A 16,192-nucleotide genomic window follows, 5' to 3' on the forward strand; every position below is an offset into this window, starting at 1 on the left:
GATGGAGAAATAGAGTAGATTGCTTGAATTCTTCAATGGAAACCCTTGGGAGCCTTTTTGTAGAGAGAAATATTCTATAGATGAATTGTAGAAGAATGAATAAAATTAGAGGTTTAGGTCTATTTATAGAGTTACATTAGGTCCTAAAAACATCTATGTTCATTAACTAATAATTTGTGAAAGGTCTAAAATGCCCTTTAAAAAATTAACTCGGTCGGAAAAAAATCCCAGGTCCGTCACGGACCTGTTGTAGACCCTACTATTTTATGGATTTTTTTGAAAATCCATCTTCTGATATATGGGTCCTAAAAATCTATCGAGACTATTTTCCCATAGGTTTTGACCCCTCCAATCGATATTCTGAACTCGGATTTTCCAAAAAGATTTAGGATAACGCGTTACGTGAGCGGCCTATTTTCAAGGCATTCTTAAGGCACTTATGAGCATTTTTTGGGATGTTACAATGAACTGCTCTGATATCATTTTTATCACGATTCAACCCCATAAGCCGTGACTAGTTCCAAAATTGGACAGAGGCACCAGGTACCTTTCTTCCTTGACTTTCGAGGACGAAAGTTCTTTTAGTAGTGGATGTTGTAATAACCTCCAAGGTCATTTTTTGTGCTTTTGCATGTTTTTACCATTTTACCCATTCTTATATCTTCTTTATAGCTTATATGTGATGTCGAGATGGGTGACACGTTGCCCAAGGTGTCCAATTGAGTTTTGAGGTGGTTTGGTCATTTTTAAGGCTTAAAGTTTGAAAGAGTTGACCTTAGTCAACATTCAAAGATTGGGGAGCCGTATGGGAATTTTGATGGTTTCATCAGCTCCGAAAGTTCCATTTTAGTGTTGAAGGAAGGTTGGTTTGGGTTTTTTACTCTTCGTTTTGAGTTTAGGTGGTTTTGTCGTTTGAACTTTAAAGTTTTGGCCAAGTTTGACTTCGGTCAACATTTTGAATAAACGCACTCAGATAAAAATTTTGTCAATGTGGTTAGCTTCATAATGTCGTTTTGGTCGAGTACGACCTTTGTCTCAGGTCCCGAGGTGCTCGGAATGAGTTTTAGGCCATTTGTGTATTTTGGAAGCTTTTTTTGGAAAGTGTTGACTTTGGTCAACATTTCAATGAAATGACCTCCGTTGGGAAATCTGTTTATTCCATTGAGTCTAGAATGCTATTTTCACTTGGGTAGCATAGTTCGTTTGCGTTCGCGGGGTTTCGAATGAATTTCAAACCCCTATCGGAGAGAAATCTCATTCTCCAAAGTTCAGCACCAGCTAAACTACTGGTGCAGGAGCTTTTGCTCTTTGCGTTTGTGACCTAGGGGTCCATGATCGCAAAGGTCTAAGACCTTGGGCATCATGATTGCGTGATTGACCATCGCGATCGAGATGGTTTAGTTCGAGTAGACCTCGCGATCACAATGAGTAAATTCACTAATTTACTGAATTAAAGAGCCCAATTCCAGCAGCTGTCCCATTTTGGAAATTAGATATTTTGGCATTTTGAGAGAAATTCTTGACCATTTTCAATATTTTTTGTTCCAGTGTGTTGAAAATTCTTGCGAGGACATTCCGAGACCTATTCTCGTCCTAAAACCCTTGTAAGTTTTGCGTAAATTTCATTATTTCTTGCAATTTTGAACTTTTCTAGGGCTTGAATTTGGTGGGATTGTTTGATCTCTTCCGTTGCTCAGAATATGCCCATTTTTGGGAAACAAGTTTCTTGAGTTGTTTGAGACTTTGTGACGGAGTTGGTTTTTCGATTGCTTACGCGGGTCCTAATATCAAATTGACCTGATTTTAGTTTTATTTGTAATTATAACAATATAGGTATCGTTGGCCTTTTTTTGATGTGTTCTTCAATAATTTGATATAGTGGCATTGTTCGACGGCAGCCTAAAAAGGAAAGACTCAAATTTAGCGGTTTGGGCATGGTTTCAGCTTTGAGGTAGGCTATGGCTTACTCTTTTTAGACATGGCTTCGCTAGAATTGGTATATTATGAGTAGTAACTCATAATTAGGTTGGTGATTTAGGTGTTGATAGTTCAATGAGGAGTTGGGAATCTATGATCATCATTAGTGATTAGTTGGAGTTTTAGTCATTGAATCCTTAGCCTAGGTGATATCTTGGCTTGTTTATATTGATTAGAATCCTTAGAGCTTCCTCCTAGGTGATTTGAACATAGGATGTCGTTTGCTTGGTTTTGGTTGTCGGTTGATGTGATTTTTGTGTATGACTATATCTTGCTTGCTTTTAATATTGAATATTGGGCCCGAGGCTTGTTTTTGGTACACCGAAGTCTCAAGATTAGTGATTTGGCACCTTTGACGAGGTTTTACTCAACTCGAGTGATAAATGATTTTGACATGCTACTTTTATTAATTTTCTTCGCTGGTGTTAAAAATCCTTTTTAAAGAATAAAATGGTGATATCTAGACTTTTGATTGATGAATAAGTGTAATGTTTTAAAATAAATACCGATGGTATTTTAATTATGGCATTTCTTATTGGAAAAATCGAGGCGTGAATTTCGGGCGGCCAGTTGATACATATTTTGGGTTATTATTATTATTGTTGTTGTTGTTGTTGTTGCTGCTGCTGCTGTTGTTGTACTTATTGTTGTTATTATTGTTGTTGTTATTATTATTCTTATTTTTTTTATTATTGTTATTATTATTATTGTTATTATTATTATTATTGTTGTTGTTGTTGTTGTTGTTGTTGATGATGTTGTTGTTATTGTTGTTGTTGTTGTTGTTGTTGTTGTTCTTATTATTATTGTTATTGTTGTTGTTATTATTATTATTATTATTATTATTATTATCATCATCATCATCATCATCATTATTATTATCATCATCATCATCATTATTATTATTATTATCATGATTATTATTATCATTATTATTATTATTATTATCATGATTATTATTATCATTATTATTATTATTATTATCATGATTATTATTATCATTATTATTATTATTATCATGATTATTATTATTGTTGTTGTTGTTATTGTTGTTGTCGTCGTCGTCATCATCATCGTCGTCATCGTCATCGTCGTCGTCATCATCATCATCATCATCATTATTAAGAAGCTTGAGGCATGAATTTCGGATGCTTCATGATATTTTTGAGGATATTGAGCCTTAGCTATGAGTCTACATCTTAGCATTCTTTTGTTATTTTATCAGGTGGGATTATTGATGTGGTTACTTGATTGATGGTCTTATTTGGCTACCGTATGATTATTCCTTGCCCTTTTTTCCCATATTGGTAGTTTGTGCTCTTCTCTTATTGTTATTAGTATCATCGTGCTATTTATTATATAATTATTCTTTCTAAGCTTGATCAACCTATGATGCCTACTAGGTACCCCGTATTTTGGTACTCATACTGCACTTCTGCATCTTTTTGATGCAGCTCCCAATTTGATCCACCCTCAGCACACCTAATAATCTGTAGCAGTTCTAATTCGGAATTGTGGTGAGCTCCCAGTGTTTAGAGACTTGCTACATTCCCTCTTTTTCTCTAACTTATATTTTGTATTTTGGACAGTCGGATCTGTATTGTATATTTATACATTTTGTCAACTTTTGTACTTAGTGGCTCCTGAATAGGTGACACCAGGTCTGGGGTTTGATCTAGTGTCAGTTCATCATTTCCTTTAGTCATTATTGGGCCTCTTATATATTTTCCATCTTATTTACATATCTATACCCTGGCCCGATGTTACTTTGGTAATATTCTTTTGCTTCTGCCTTTTTGTGTTATTAATTATTTAATTTGATGAGATTTGTATTCTACTTGTCTTGGATTTTGCTTGCCTACTCGGAGTTATATTAGGCATCATCATGACCCGAATTCAGGTCGTGAAAGCTCAGAATTAATTATGATGACTGTTGGATTTGAGGATGATTTTATGCCTATGAAAAGTTTTTGTAAGCTCCGAGGGCACTTTGGTTTTTTGAGGCATAAAGTTAGTTTATTTGTGACTTTTTGGATTCCAGGTCACGGAGACCTTGAATTCAAATTTCAATGGTTCCTTGTAGTCTAGATTGTTGAAATTAGTATGGTAGCATATAAGGTTTGTGTGCATGGTATTCCAAATGAATTTTGACTTTATGTGCTTGTTGTCATTTGCTATTTGGTCGCATTCATGAAGTAGCCATCGCATTCACAGAGGTAGTGTCCACTCCACATCACGATCTTGAGGAACTCATTCCATTCTCATAGAGTTGTCAATTTGAGCCATCGCGATTGTGTGGGTTTGACTGCGATTGTAGGAGTCAATTTAATGTTGACCAGTTTTCTCTTCACGTCGCGAATAAGGATGCCACGATCGCGATGATCAAGGCATGGGTAGACTCAAAATTCTCAAAAATCGGGAATTATTCACTTTTCTCCATTGTTGGACCTTAGGAGTTCGTGGGTGATGATTTCAAAATGAATATTTGCGTGGAAACTATTGAGTAAGCTATTTTAACTTCAAACCTTCATTAACCATTTATTAATAATAGATTTTAGCATAGGAATTCATTATTTTGAAATAGTGAAATTAGGGTTTTCCAAGAACTTGGGGTTTTGATTTAAATGTTGATTATGAATTGATTTTGACTCCATTTTGGATTGGGCTTCACCAGTAGATTCCTAACGCTATGAGGAATGTTTTCATAAATAAAAAATTAGATTTAGACCCCATTTCTGAAATCAGATTTTTGAGTCATTTTCACCCTATTTCCCAAATTTCATATTTTTGATGTCATTGGACTCAGTTTTGGACTCGATTTTTGATTGTGAATCATTATTTGACTAGAATTTATGGTGTTTCAAAGTATATTTGGAAGGGTAAGGCTCACGTGGTTGATTAATCATGATTTTAACTAAGGCAAGTGAACTTCTAAAACTCTGTAAATCTTGTAGAATCCTGAATTTCCCTTCTTATATATGTTGGGATTAATGGAAATGAGGTTACGGGTTGAATTCTGTATTGAACTAATCTTAATTGATAGATGGGGTTAATAAAAGGTAATATGTGCTAATGTAGTGATTCAAGTGTGACATGTATTGATCTTGATATCTATGTGTATTTGGTGAAATACTTTGATAGTCTTTTTATGATTGCTGATTGTTTGAGCTTGTTATACTCCTCATTACTTGTGTGAGCATTTTTATTTCATTTGTTCTGGAACAATGTGATGAGAGGGAAACGATTGTGAGGTCAAGTTCATTTTTGAAGAGAGATTGTGATGCTGAGGTCATTTTTCAATGAGAGATTGTGATGTCGAGATCATTCTCAACTAGAGCGTGATACCGAGGTTATTTTCAGTGGGAGTGAGTGATGCCAAGTTTATTTTTTATGATATTATAATGCCGAGATCTTTGCCTATGATTGCACACCTGCATGATCATTGTGTGTGCATATACATACCTTCATATCTTATGTGATGGACTTGATATTTGTACTTAACTTGTGATTATTTGTGAGTTATGACTTGTGACATTGAGCTGCTATTGTGGATACTATTTGAACTATTTAGTATAAATTATTAGTTTGGGTTGTTTTTTCGTGCAGGTTGTAGTTATAGAGGTTCGGTTGGGTTGGAAAAGAATATGTGTATCCTATTAAATTTACTTAGTTTTATTAGTTGGATTGTTGGGTACCATTTTGTTTGGTACTCACTCCTTGCTTATACGCTTATGTAGGTTTTGAGCCCAGATAGTGAGTATTCACTTTTTTTATCATTAGAGTCTTCCAGGAGATTGAGAGAGGTGATTATTGAGGTCCAGCGGACTCTCTTATTCCTGTATTTTATGTTTTACTCTATTTGACAATCAAACTTGAGATTTGTATTTTCATTCTAGTTTCTATTTTAGTGGCTCGTACATGTGACAACCATTCCTTGAGAGTTATTTATGTTTGAAAGATCTCTGCTTTTATTTATTTATATATTTATTTTAAATAGTTTCCTCTTCAATTTCTGTAAATGTTGGGTTTTAGGCTGATTTGTCCAGTGGAAAAGGATAAGTGTCATCACACCCAAATTCGAATCGTGACAAATGGTATCAGAGCCTCAACTTCATTGGTCTCACGTGTATAAGCCATGCTAAGTAGAGTCTCGAGGATCGGTATGGAGACATTTGTACTTATCTTTGAGTGGCTATGAAGACTATTAGAAAACTTTATTTATTCATTCTTTCTTATCATAGCGAGTTGTTATCGCGTGTTGTTTTGGAAGATGCGGAGGACCAAAGCTACATCTATTCATAGAGATGAGGCAGTTGCCAAGGCAGTTTTTAAAACCCCAGCTAGGGGTACAGGCAGGAGTTGAGCTATAGGCCGAGGCCATGGAGCGATTAATGGTATAGGTCATGCCCGAGAAGCGGCACCAGCATGAGGTCTTGCTAAAGAGGCTTCTCTAAAGCCACAATTTAAGGTTGGTGAGGACCAAGTTCCTCTAGGACTTACGGCACCATTGTTTCAGGAGACCTTATTGAGGATATTGTGGTGTTAGAAAGTCTTACTCAGGATGCTGCAGGCACACCATAGGTCTCACAGACTAGGGCCATTGCATAGACTCCAAAGAAGATTCAGGTCTCGTTGGTTCAAGATTAGGTGGGTCAGCCCTCATTGGTTCCCGCACCAACTATCGGTGTATAGGTTACTCCAGATATGGTCATGACTTTAGAAGATTAGCAGTGCTATGAGAGGTTTCAGAAGATAAAACCACCCTAGTTCCAGGGTGGTAGGAGCGATAATGCTCACAAGTTCTTGATACTGCGTCATGAGATGTTAGAGGAAGTGAGTATGGCTGATGCCCAAGGTACTCAATTTTTTACACTCCAGCTCTGTGGGTCATCCTGAGAGTGGTGGAGAACATTCATGTGGTCTAAACTAGTTGAATCCCCTCCAATTGAGTGGGGTATTTTTGCTAGTTCTTTTGAGGAGTGCTTCATTCCATGAAGCGTACGTGAGGAGAAAAGATTGAGGTTTGAGAGCTTAACTTAGGGGTATGTCCGTTGCCGAGTATGAGGTATGTTTCTGTCAGTTGTCCATCTATGCCACAACACTAATCCTGGATGAGGAGGGGAGAGTGTCTGTAGATTTGTGAAAGGTTTAAATTTCTCTATTCGATCTTATGTGTTAAGATTGGACTGTGAGGGGGATTTCTTCCGGTCCATTGTGAGCACCACCAAAGAGGCAGAACTGATGGTCAGAAAGGATTTTGGGTACCCCAAGAGGGACCATGCCAATGGTCAGTTTTTGGGCAACTCATTTGGAGGTAGGGGTTCGCATCGATGTGGCAGTTCATTTCTATTATGATCTCCAAGGTCAATTTCGTACTTTTATGTGCTTTTACTATTTTACCTATTTTCATAGCTTCTTTATAGCCCTTGTGTAATGTTGGAATGGATGGCACATTTTTTAAGGTATTCAATTGAGTTTTGAGGTGATTTGGTCATTTTTTAGGCTTAAGGCTTGAAAGAATTGACTTTAGTCAACATCCGGAGATTTAGGCATCGTATGAAAAATTTGATGAATACATCAGCTCCGAAAGGTCCATTTTGGTCTAGAAGGAAGGTTGATTTGGTTTTTGGAGTCTTCATTTTGAGTTTGTGTGATTTGTCATTTTAACTTTAAAGTTTTGACCAAGTTTAACTTTGGTCAACATTTTAAGTAAACATGCTCGAATGAAAATTTTATCAGGGCGGTTAGCTATGGAATGCCAATTTCGGTCCAAAACAACCTTTGGTTTGATTCCTAAGGTGTTTAGAATGAGGTTTAGGACATTTGTGCGAGTTATGTGTTTTCCCTTGAAAATCTTTGACTTTGGCCAACATTTCATCAAAACAACCTCCATTGGAAAATCTATTGATTCCATTGAGTCCAAAATGCCATTTCCAGTTCGGTAGCATATCTCATTTACGGCATGGGTTTCCGAATGAATCTGGAATACCTCATCGGAGAATTTGGCAATGCCAAGTTCATTTTGCACCAGAAGGGATATGGTGACGTCACTAAAGAAACTCATGGTTGCTAAAGTGAGTGCCACTAAAACAATCAGAAGGTTGCTAAAGAGACCAAGCACGTGAGGCCGAGGGTCGCTAAAGCGACCACTCATCGCTAAAGCGACTGGTTGCTTAAGTGACCTAGTGTCGCTAAAGCGATGCCCGCCTCCTTGAGGTGGTCGCTTAATGTAAGACCCCAAAAGTCAGAGAGTTGGAACTTAAAAGAAACCCTCAAAATTTTGACTGACTTTACCCTTACGAGTCACTCTACGACTCATAGACAATCCTACGACCCGTAGGGATGACTTGTAGAATGCACCCTAGTATTTGATCATGACAAACCTCAAAGGAAGGTCCTACGACTTAAGTTTACGGCTTGTAGTCCCCTAGACGACTCGTCGACATAACTCGTAGGAAGATTTCAGAAGTTAAGTCTTAGAAGTTCCTCAAAGTTAAGTCTATGACTTAACAATATGGCTCGTAACAACTTTTATGAGTAGTAGAAATGCCTTGTAATGAAGGTTCATAGGTCCTAAAAGTTGCAGGTTTTGGAACCTGAAGGACGGGTCGAGTCTACGACTCATAGACAAGTTGACGAGTCATAGAAATGACTTATTTTCAAACTTCAGAGACCTAATTTTTAGGTCTTTTTCTAAAGCCTATAGGACAAGTCGTATTGATGAATCGCCATCTCTTCTATGAACCGTAGAAAAGGTTCCATAGGGATAAGTTTTGGATTTAATGAAAGGCATTTATACCATTACCCAAGTTTGGTTCAATGAATCTAGACACAATTATGGCTAATTTCAACTCTATATCAACCCAATTCTTTCAAAATTCCCTCATTCTAAATCACTCTCAAAATTCTCTAAGACAAGAACAAAGTCTCTCAAGGTTTTTGTTACACCCCGTACTTTTGTACCTTGGAAGGTTCTTAAGCTTCTTAAGTATCTTAAAAGGTTCTTAAGTTTTCGGAAGGATTCTTAAGTTTCTTAAAGCTTCTTAAAGCTTTTCAAGCTTCTTAGAAGTTACTGTGGGAGTCGAATAGTCCACAACGCTATCAAACAACTCTAAGGAAGGGAGAATGTGATACCTCATGATAGGGAAGATTGGAAATAACATTGTAAGAATCCGAAAGAAGTTGGAGACCAAATAATGAGTCATAGGACTCGACTTACTTACGTAAGCTACCAATTTGAAAATCCTACATACTTAAGCTACTTGAGCACATACCAAGTTTATGTAGTAAGAATTATATATATTCATAAAGTAAGATAAGATTACGAACCCACGAGAAAGAAAAGAGAGTGACACGTGGAAGTATGAGAGAGTGCCACATGGAAGCAAGGAAGAGTGCCACATGGCAGAAGCTAGAGCAAGGGGTGGACCCCCACCTTCCACGTGTCAGCCTATGGTAGGAGGAAGGGATGTGTTGTCCAATAAGGGCTTGACACATGTCACCACTTAGGGATTGACATGTGTCACAACTTAGGGGTTGACATATGTCACCCCCTAAAGTATCCTATATATATATATGTTATGACTTATTCTTATCTAGAACTACAAAGAGAGTAGCTTCGGCCAAGGAGAAAGAAAGGTAAGCCTCTGATTTTGTTCTGTGAATTAATTATCTAGGGTATACCATGATGTTATGAAGATGTTGTTAATGTAAATTTATGGTTTATATCAGCACCAAAACGTTAGCAAGCAGCCACAAAGTTTTAGTCGCGCTAAAGGAACTTCCGAGGCAAGTTTTGGTGCGTTTTGGGCAAGGTAAGATTTTCCCTTTCAAATTGGAGTTTATGATGATTTTATAAGGTATATTACATTTACTAAATAAGGTTGGAATTGGAAAAATTGCATAATTATGCTTGACGTTAGAAACAAACTAAATTGAAGTCGTCATACCTAAATAAAAGTCGCGTAGTGTTGTGATTGTGGGTCGCGGTTGTGCTGGTGTGGTTGTGTGTTGCAGGGATGTAAAGGATTCTAAAAAGGGTTTGGGTTCTTCTAGTTTCAGCCACATGACCCCCCGTTTAGTATGGTTAAAGGTTTTACGAAATAAAGGTTAAAAACTCTATTTTGGTATCGTAGTTTTGAGCTAGTAGTTTGGAGTTGTCTTGGGTAATGTTGAAGTGATTTATTTATATATATATTCTTTTGGTTGCTGTTGTTGGTATGGTTTTTGATATTTTGGCCGAGTGAAATCTCAAGGATGTTGAAGTTAGAGGGGAGATGTTGCCCTATTTTTGGTAACTTTGGAACTAGTAACAAACTAGTCGAGGGTATTGGATAAGGAAATGATTCCTATGGGTAATTGGTTGTAGAGTTGGAAATCGGAAAGCGAAAGGTAATTAACCTCAGTATTACTCTCATGTTATTAGTTCAAGAAGGTAACGAGGCGAACTGGATTATACTTAATTCACAAAAGGTATGTGAAGCTTACCCTTTCTTTCTTTTGGCATGTCTTAGCCTTAAGTTATATATATATGAAACTTGGGAGTCATTCCATTCATAAAGCTCTGAGTATGAGTCAAGACCCTTGTTCACTTCTGGATGTTAGAACTCCTGCACTAAGTGGACTCATCTCCTTTCAAGTCTTCTGTAGGATGAAGAGTAGTATATATAAGGCCTATCTCCTTCTTTCATTGAAATCGCTTAAGGTAAGTGAAATGATGTCTGATATGAGTTTAGAGGTAATTCCATTTATAGGTTCTGGATATAATTTGTGACTCGTAATCACTTCTGAATACTAAGGGTCCTAAAGTAGTTAGATTACTACTCCCGACCCACCTATATGTTGAATAGTAAGTGGAAATATAAGCTTCTATTCTGAAAGGGTCTGAGAGGATAAATGTCTCTGATTGCATAAGTTATATCTCTGATTACATAAGCTATGTGTCTGATTACATAAACTATGTCTTTGATTGCATAAACTGTGTGGCATTATCTTGGTACAAGTTTGTGGTTCCTGAGGCCCTAATTAATGAAATCCCTAATAACATCTAAAGGGTACCTCGGAGAATTACTTCCCTGGTCTTCAAGTGACGGTTCACTTGACTATTTCATTGAGTCTCAGGAGATAACCTAGTTGCATATGGTTTCTCACTACCCTACTCGTGCATACGGTAACCTTTCTTTCACTGAGTCCCATAATCGGTTGGGAACGTTATCGTGCATAGTTTTATTACTACTTCACCAAGTCCCTACCCGGCTATGTATATGTATGTATGAAGTATACAAGGATGAAATGTCGTATATGATGAAGTTGAAGCATACGATGACATCGTATGTGATGAATTTATTCACCGAGTCCCAGGCCGGATATATATATATGATGATATGATGAAAATATGGATCGAGTCATATGTTCCTCGGCATTGTTTTAAATTATGGATTGGGAGGAACGTTCCTCGGTATATTTTACTATGTGATAATAGCACTGAGTCCCATAAAGGGGTCGGGTGCAGTACATTATGTACACTACTCTTTCACCTAGTCCCTCACTAAAGTACATAGGCACGCATATGAAAATATAGGGATACACTAGTGACCCCGAGCCCCATAGTGGACCGGATATACTATAATGACATATACGATAAGATTATGTCGTATACGATGATATGATGCCGTATACGATGACCTGATGAAATAATATACATGATGAGAGGGGATGATGATATGGTGATATGGTAATATGATGAAATAGTTATGATACAAAGTTCCTTAGCGAGTCGGGCACAGCGTATGATGATGTATATGACTACGTGTCCTAAGGTGCAGGTACATTAATTTGTTAATTGTTACACTTGTCCCCAGAATCCTTGTTTCAGTTATGATCTCAGCTATGATGTGTTATGTTTTACATACCTAGTATATATATCGTACTGACCTCCCTTTCTTGGGGAGGCTGCGTTTTATGCCTGCAGGTTCAAGGACTTACTTTGGAGATCTGCCAGCTTAGGACTCCCACTCAGCTATGTCGGAAGTGCTCTACTATTTCAGAGCCTAGATTTTGGTGTTGATTGTATAATGTATATAGTTGTTTATTCAGGGGTACGGCGGGGTCTCTATCCCACCATATGTCACTGTTAATATTCTTAGAGGTCTGTAGAAATATGTAGGTGGGTTATTTACAAGTTTGATTCAGTTGTGCCTATATGGCATATTATAAATGTTAGTATGTTAAGGCAGTCTTGTCGGCCCTTGCATGACATGATGCAAATAAAAGAGGCTATATGCAGACGAATTTGCTATCACCCTCTGAATTCTTCTTTATAGTTCTTATAGTTGAGATTTATGTACACGGGGGTCCAGGTCAGACCCCATTCATGGCCTATGGAGTTGGGACGTGACAGAAGTGGTATCAAAGCGGTCCTTCCTCGGAATGTCTACAGACAGTATCTAGTAGAGTCTTGTTTATCGGTGTGTTGCACGTCACATCTATAAATAGGTGGCTATAGGGTATTTAGGATGTCACCTTTCTTTCATATGTAAGATCGTGCGATAGAGCTAGCCATAGGACATGAAATTCCTTTTTCTAACCTTTGGTTTCAGCTGAAGAACGACATCGACAGAAGAAAATAACGGATGATATTAGAAGCTACCCAGTATACAGGTAAGTAATGGTATGAAGGAGGCATGCTGGATAAGGTAAGAAGATTGAAATATGATTGAAATGTAAAGTCGAAGATTGAGGGGAAAAGTAGACAGGAAAGTGTAACGGGTGCAGTTCCAGTTGGACATATGAGGTAAGTCTATTATTTTATACTGTTGTTGATATTGGGTGCCCTGTGTGGCAGTGATATGAATATATATATATGTTGGCCCTGTGAGGCATTATTGGTATTTCCTGAGTGTAGGTTTGGGATAGTAAGGAATATAGAGGAAACTCTGCCAAACTTTTTTTTTGAAATAAAAAGAGAATGAGATATAAGGTTGTAGTATATATTGAGAGATTGTATCCACGGTAACGATAAGATCCGACTAAACTAGGAGTACAACTGACTTTGGAAAATAATTAAATTACGATATGGGTGGTAATTAGAAGGTCGATACTGATATGGTGAGAAGAATGGTGATGGATATGAATGTCTTAAGACTGCCTACGAGGTATGAAGGATGAGAATGACGAGGAAGGATAAGGGGTTAAGTACGCTTGCTCCATCAGGTGGAATTAGTCTAGAGTAAGGATCGTGAATAAAGGTTAAGAAATATTACCCTCCGAGATTGACCATGAGCAGAATATAGTGTGAATATAATGAGGATCATCATGGAAGTACTTAGGGCCTAGTAACGAAGTAACTAAAAAATGTGATTGTGAGTAATATTAGGAGTCAGCATCAAATACACGATAAGTATGAAAGTGCATGAAGCATAAAGGGGTATTGGGTATATGTACCTCCACCATGGAAAATAGTAAGACCCATCAAAGATGTGGGAGGTAGCTCTACAAGACCATTGATGCATTGCGAGTCCATTAAGAGGAAAAGGTGGTATTTACTGGGATAAAGATAGTGTTATAGCAAAGCTAGAAACACGTGTCATCAGAGTATAAGTGCCCCTAAATGGAGAATCGAACACGATTACAAGCACTAGTGATGTACTAATTGGGATAAAGGAAATGCGGCTTCGACTAAGCTACTACATTAGTTATATGACTCGAGTACTAGTACTTGGACTAGATTATGTACTATTTATCATTAATTATAAGCACCCCATGGTTGTATTAAGGTTTCTTACAGGGGCAACCTAAAGCATAGATGAGTTAACAGAAGGTGTAGACATGGTACAGTATGTCAAATGTGTTGGAACAGAATCATATGTGTATGAACAGTTGAAAGTAAATAGAGGATGACATGGGTACGCCCTAAAGGGGGGAAGTGGACGAGAGAAATACACGCGTGAGATGAAATCAACTGACACTATCACATGTTGACAGAAACGCTTAAATTTCAAGCGAGATCCCATACTGGCACAAGTTAGCAGGAGCTCGAGGCCAATAATAAACAGATAGGATCCGCGGTATCTAAGACTGTACGAAGAATCATTGGTAGAACCCTAAGGGATGGGTGCCTACTACAAGGGGTAAATATGATAAGAGAGTAGGACTGAGTAAACTAAGGACCGTGTAAAGGGTAGTAGGGCCGTGTTTGGGTAAAGATTAAGATATGGCAACAACATCATTGGCCGCTGATATGGTGAAATACAAGTAGCAAGGAGAAAGAATAGAAAATCTCTTATGGTAGAAAATGAGGAGATCGAGGAGTATGTAAAGGAAGAAAAGAAAGGAGTAGGACAAAATAGCATTGGCATGAGCAAGTTCTAGTGTGAAGTCGATATGTAAAGCAAGATGGGCCAAAAAATGAAAAGATTATGTCTATCTTATACAGGTTGTATCATAATGGTTATGAAACCTATGGATATGTATATGTTAAGTATAGGGTCAAGTGAGAAGTACACGAAAAAAGGAGCTAGGATGTTTTGGATACATTACAGAGAGATGTCAAGATTGGTTAGACCAAACTACCGAGATGGGGTGATTACTAAGGGAAAAATAGGACCTAGACATAGTTGAACCAATGATCTATCCCAACGTCGAGTGTAAGACAGGGGCGGAGAGAATAAGGCGAAGTATGAAGACTAGTAGAATACACTAAGGTAAATCTTGGGCTAGGTTGAGTTCCTTCGCACATTATTGCAAGGATTGCAATGGAATGTGAAACGAGAACTTCCCAGGAGGGTCACACATCCTAGTACTACTCTCGCCCAAGCACGTTTAACTTCGAAATTCTGGTAGGATCCGGTGCGTTAGTACTGCTATGATCGCACGAGATGGAAGAATCCAAACTAGCAGCGAAGCAACGACATGAGATTATGAACCTAGAGTGTTATAAGTTACATTAAGGGAATTATAAAAGGGCTTAAGCAAAGCAAGAAGGATTAGCTGATTACTACCAGATGGCACACTTTATGCCACAGTTCTTCAACATAATACTAGTTGATGATAGGCAAACCATGGAACGGCTATACAGGTCATTGTGTGAGGGTACTTCAGCACAACTTGGTAGCCGACTCTTATGGTCAAAAAGCAAAACCCAAAAAGGTGAAGGTACCAGTTGATGTCATCTAAAGAAGGCAAGAATTAATATACGAGGTTGAAGATTCCACAATACGACCTTGGCTACAAGACTCACTTTGCACTCCCTGGACAGATAATTCTATATGGAATGTTATCCGCAGATTAACAAGATCAGCCCATGTTCCTCCAATCAAAGACTACCTACTCAGCCGAGATGGTGTGAAATTATAGGTCAAGAGGGTGGTAGGACCTTACGGAGTTCCCATAGATATTGTCCTAGATCAAGGATCCCAAGTTATAGTTAACTACTGAAGATCAGTTTACAAAGAGATTGGGAAGACAGATAAGTCTTCGCACACCATTTTACCCTCAGACTGATGGAGAGACTAAGATTACTAGCTAAATATTAGATGATATGTTGTGGGCCTATACGGTTGAATCCAAAGGTAGCTTGGATAATTGCCTACCACCTATCAAAAGTACTTACGATATTAACTATCATTCTAGTATCCAGATGGCCCCATACGAGACTTGGTATGGCGGACAGTGTAGGTCGACAATTGATTGGTTTGATGGTAGTAAAACATGACTAATATGCCCAGATGTGGTTAAATAAGCGGTATAAAAGGTGAAGCTTATTCAGGAGAGATTATTAGCAGCTCCTAGTCGACAGAAGTCATATGCGGATATACGACATCGATCTCTAGAGTTTCAAGTTATAATTAAGCACTATCAAAAGTGTCATCCACAGAGAAAGTGATGAGAGCCAGTAAGAAAGAGGACCTTAGTCCAAGATGTATTGTCTCTTATCAGACCCTCTGCCGAATAGGCAAGGTTGCCTGCGAGTTGGACTTACTGGCAGATCCGGAAGTAGTAAATCCAGTCTTTCAAGTATCGATGCTTTGCAAGTGTGTTGGTGATCCATCCCGAGTATATTCCATAGAGGATATACAGGTCACAGAGGAGTTATCCTATGAGAAGCAACTGGTCACCATCTTGGATAGGAGGAGTAGGAGTGGTGAATTAAGGACGTAGCTTCCATCAAGGTGTTATGTCAAAACGAGAGCGGCGAAGAAATGACCTGAGGAGCTGA

The 16,192-nt window shown here is 38.0% G+C and overlaps 1 pseudogene; it reads right to left on the reverse strand.

Moving 5' to 3' along the window:
- Nucleotides 1–14,731: 14,731 nt before the first annotated feature.
- LOC129893606 (5S ribosomal RNA) lies at nt 14,732–14,851 on the reverse strand (annotated as a pseudogene).
- Nucleotides 14,852–16,192: the final 1,341 nt, after the last annotated feature.

This window comes from Solanum dulcamara, chromosome 6 (assembly GCF_947179165.1).
Source record: "Solanum dulcamara chromosome 6, daSolDulc1.2, whole genome shotgun sequence".
Taxonomy (NCBI): domain Eukaryota; kingdom Viridiplantae; phylum Streptophyta; class Magnoliopsida; order Solanales; family Solanaceae; genus Solanum; species Solanum dulcamara.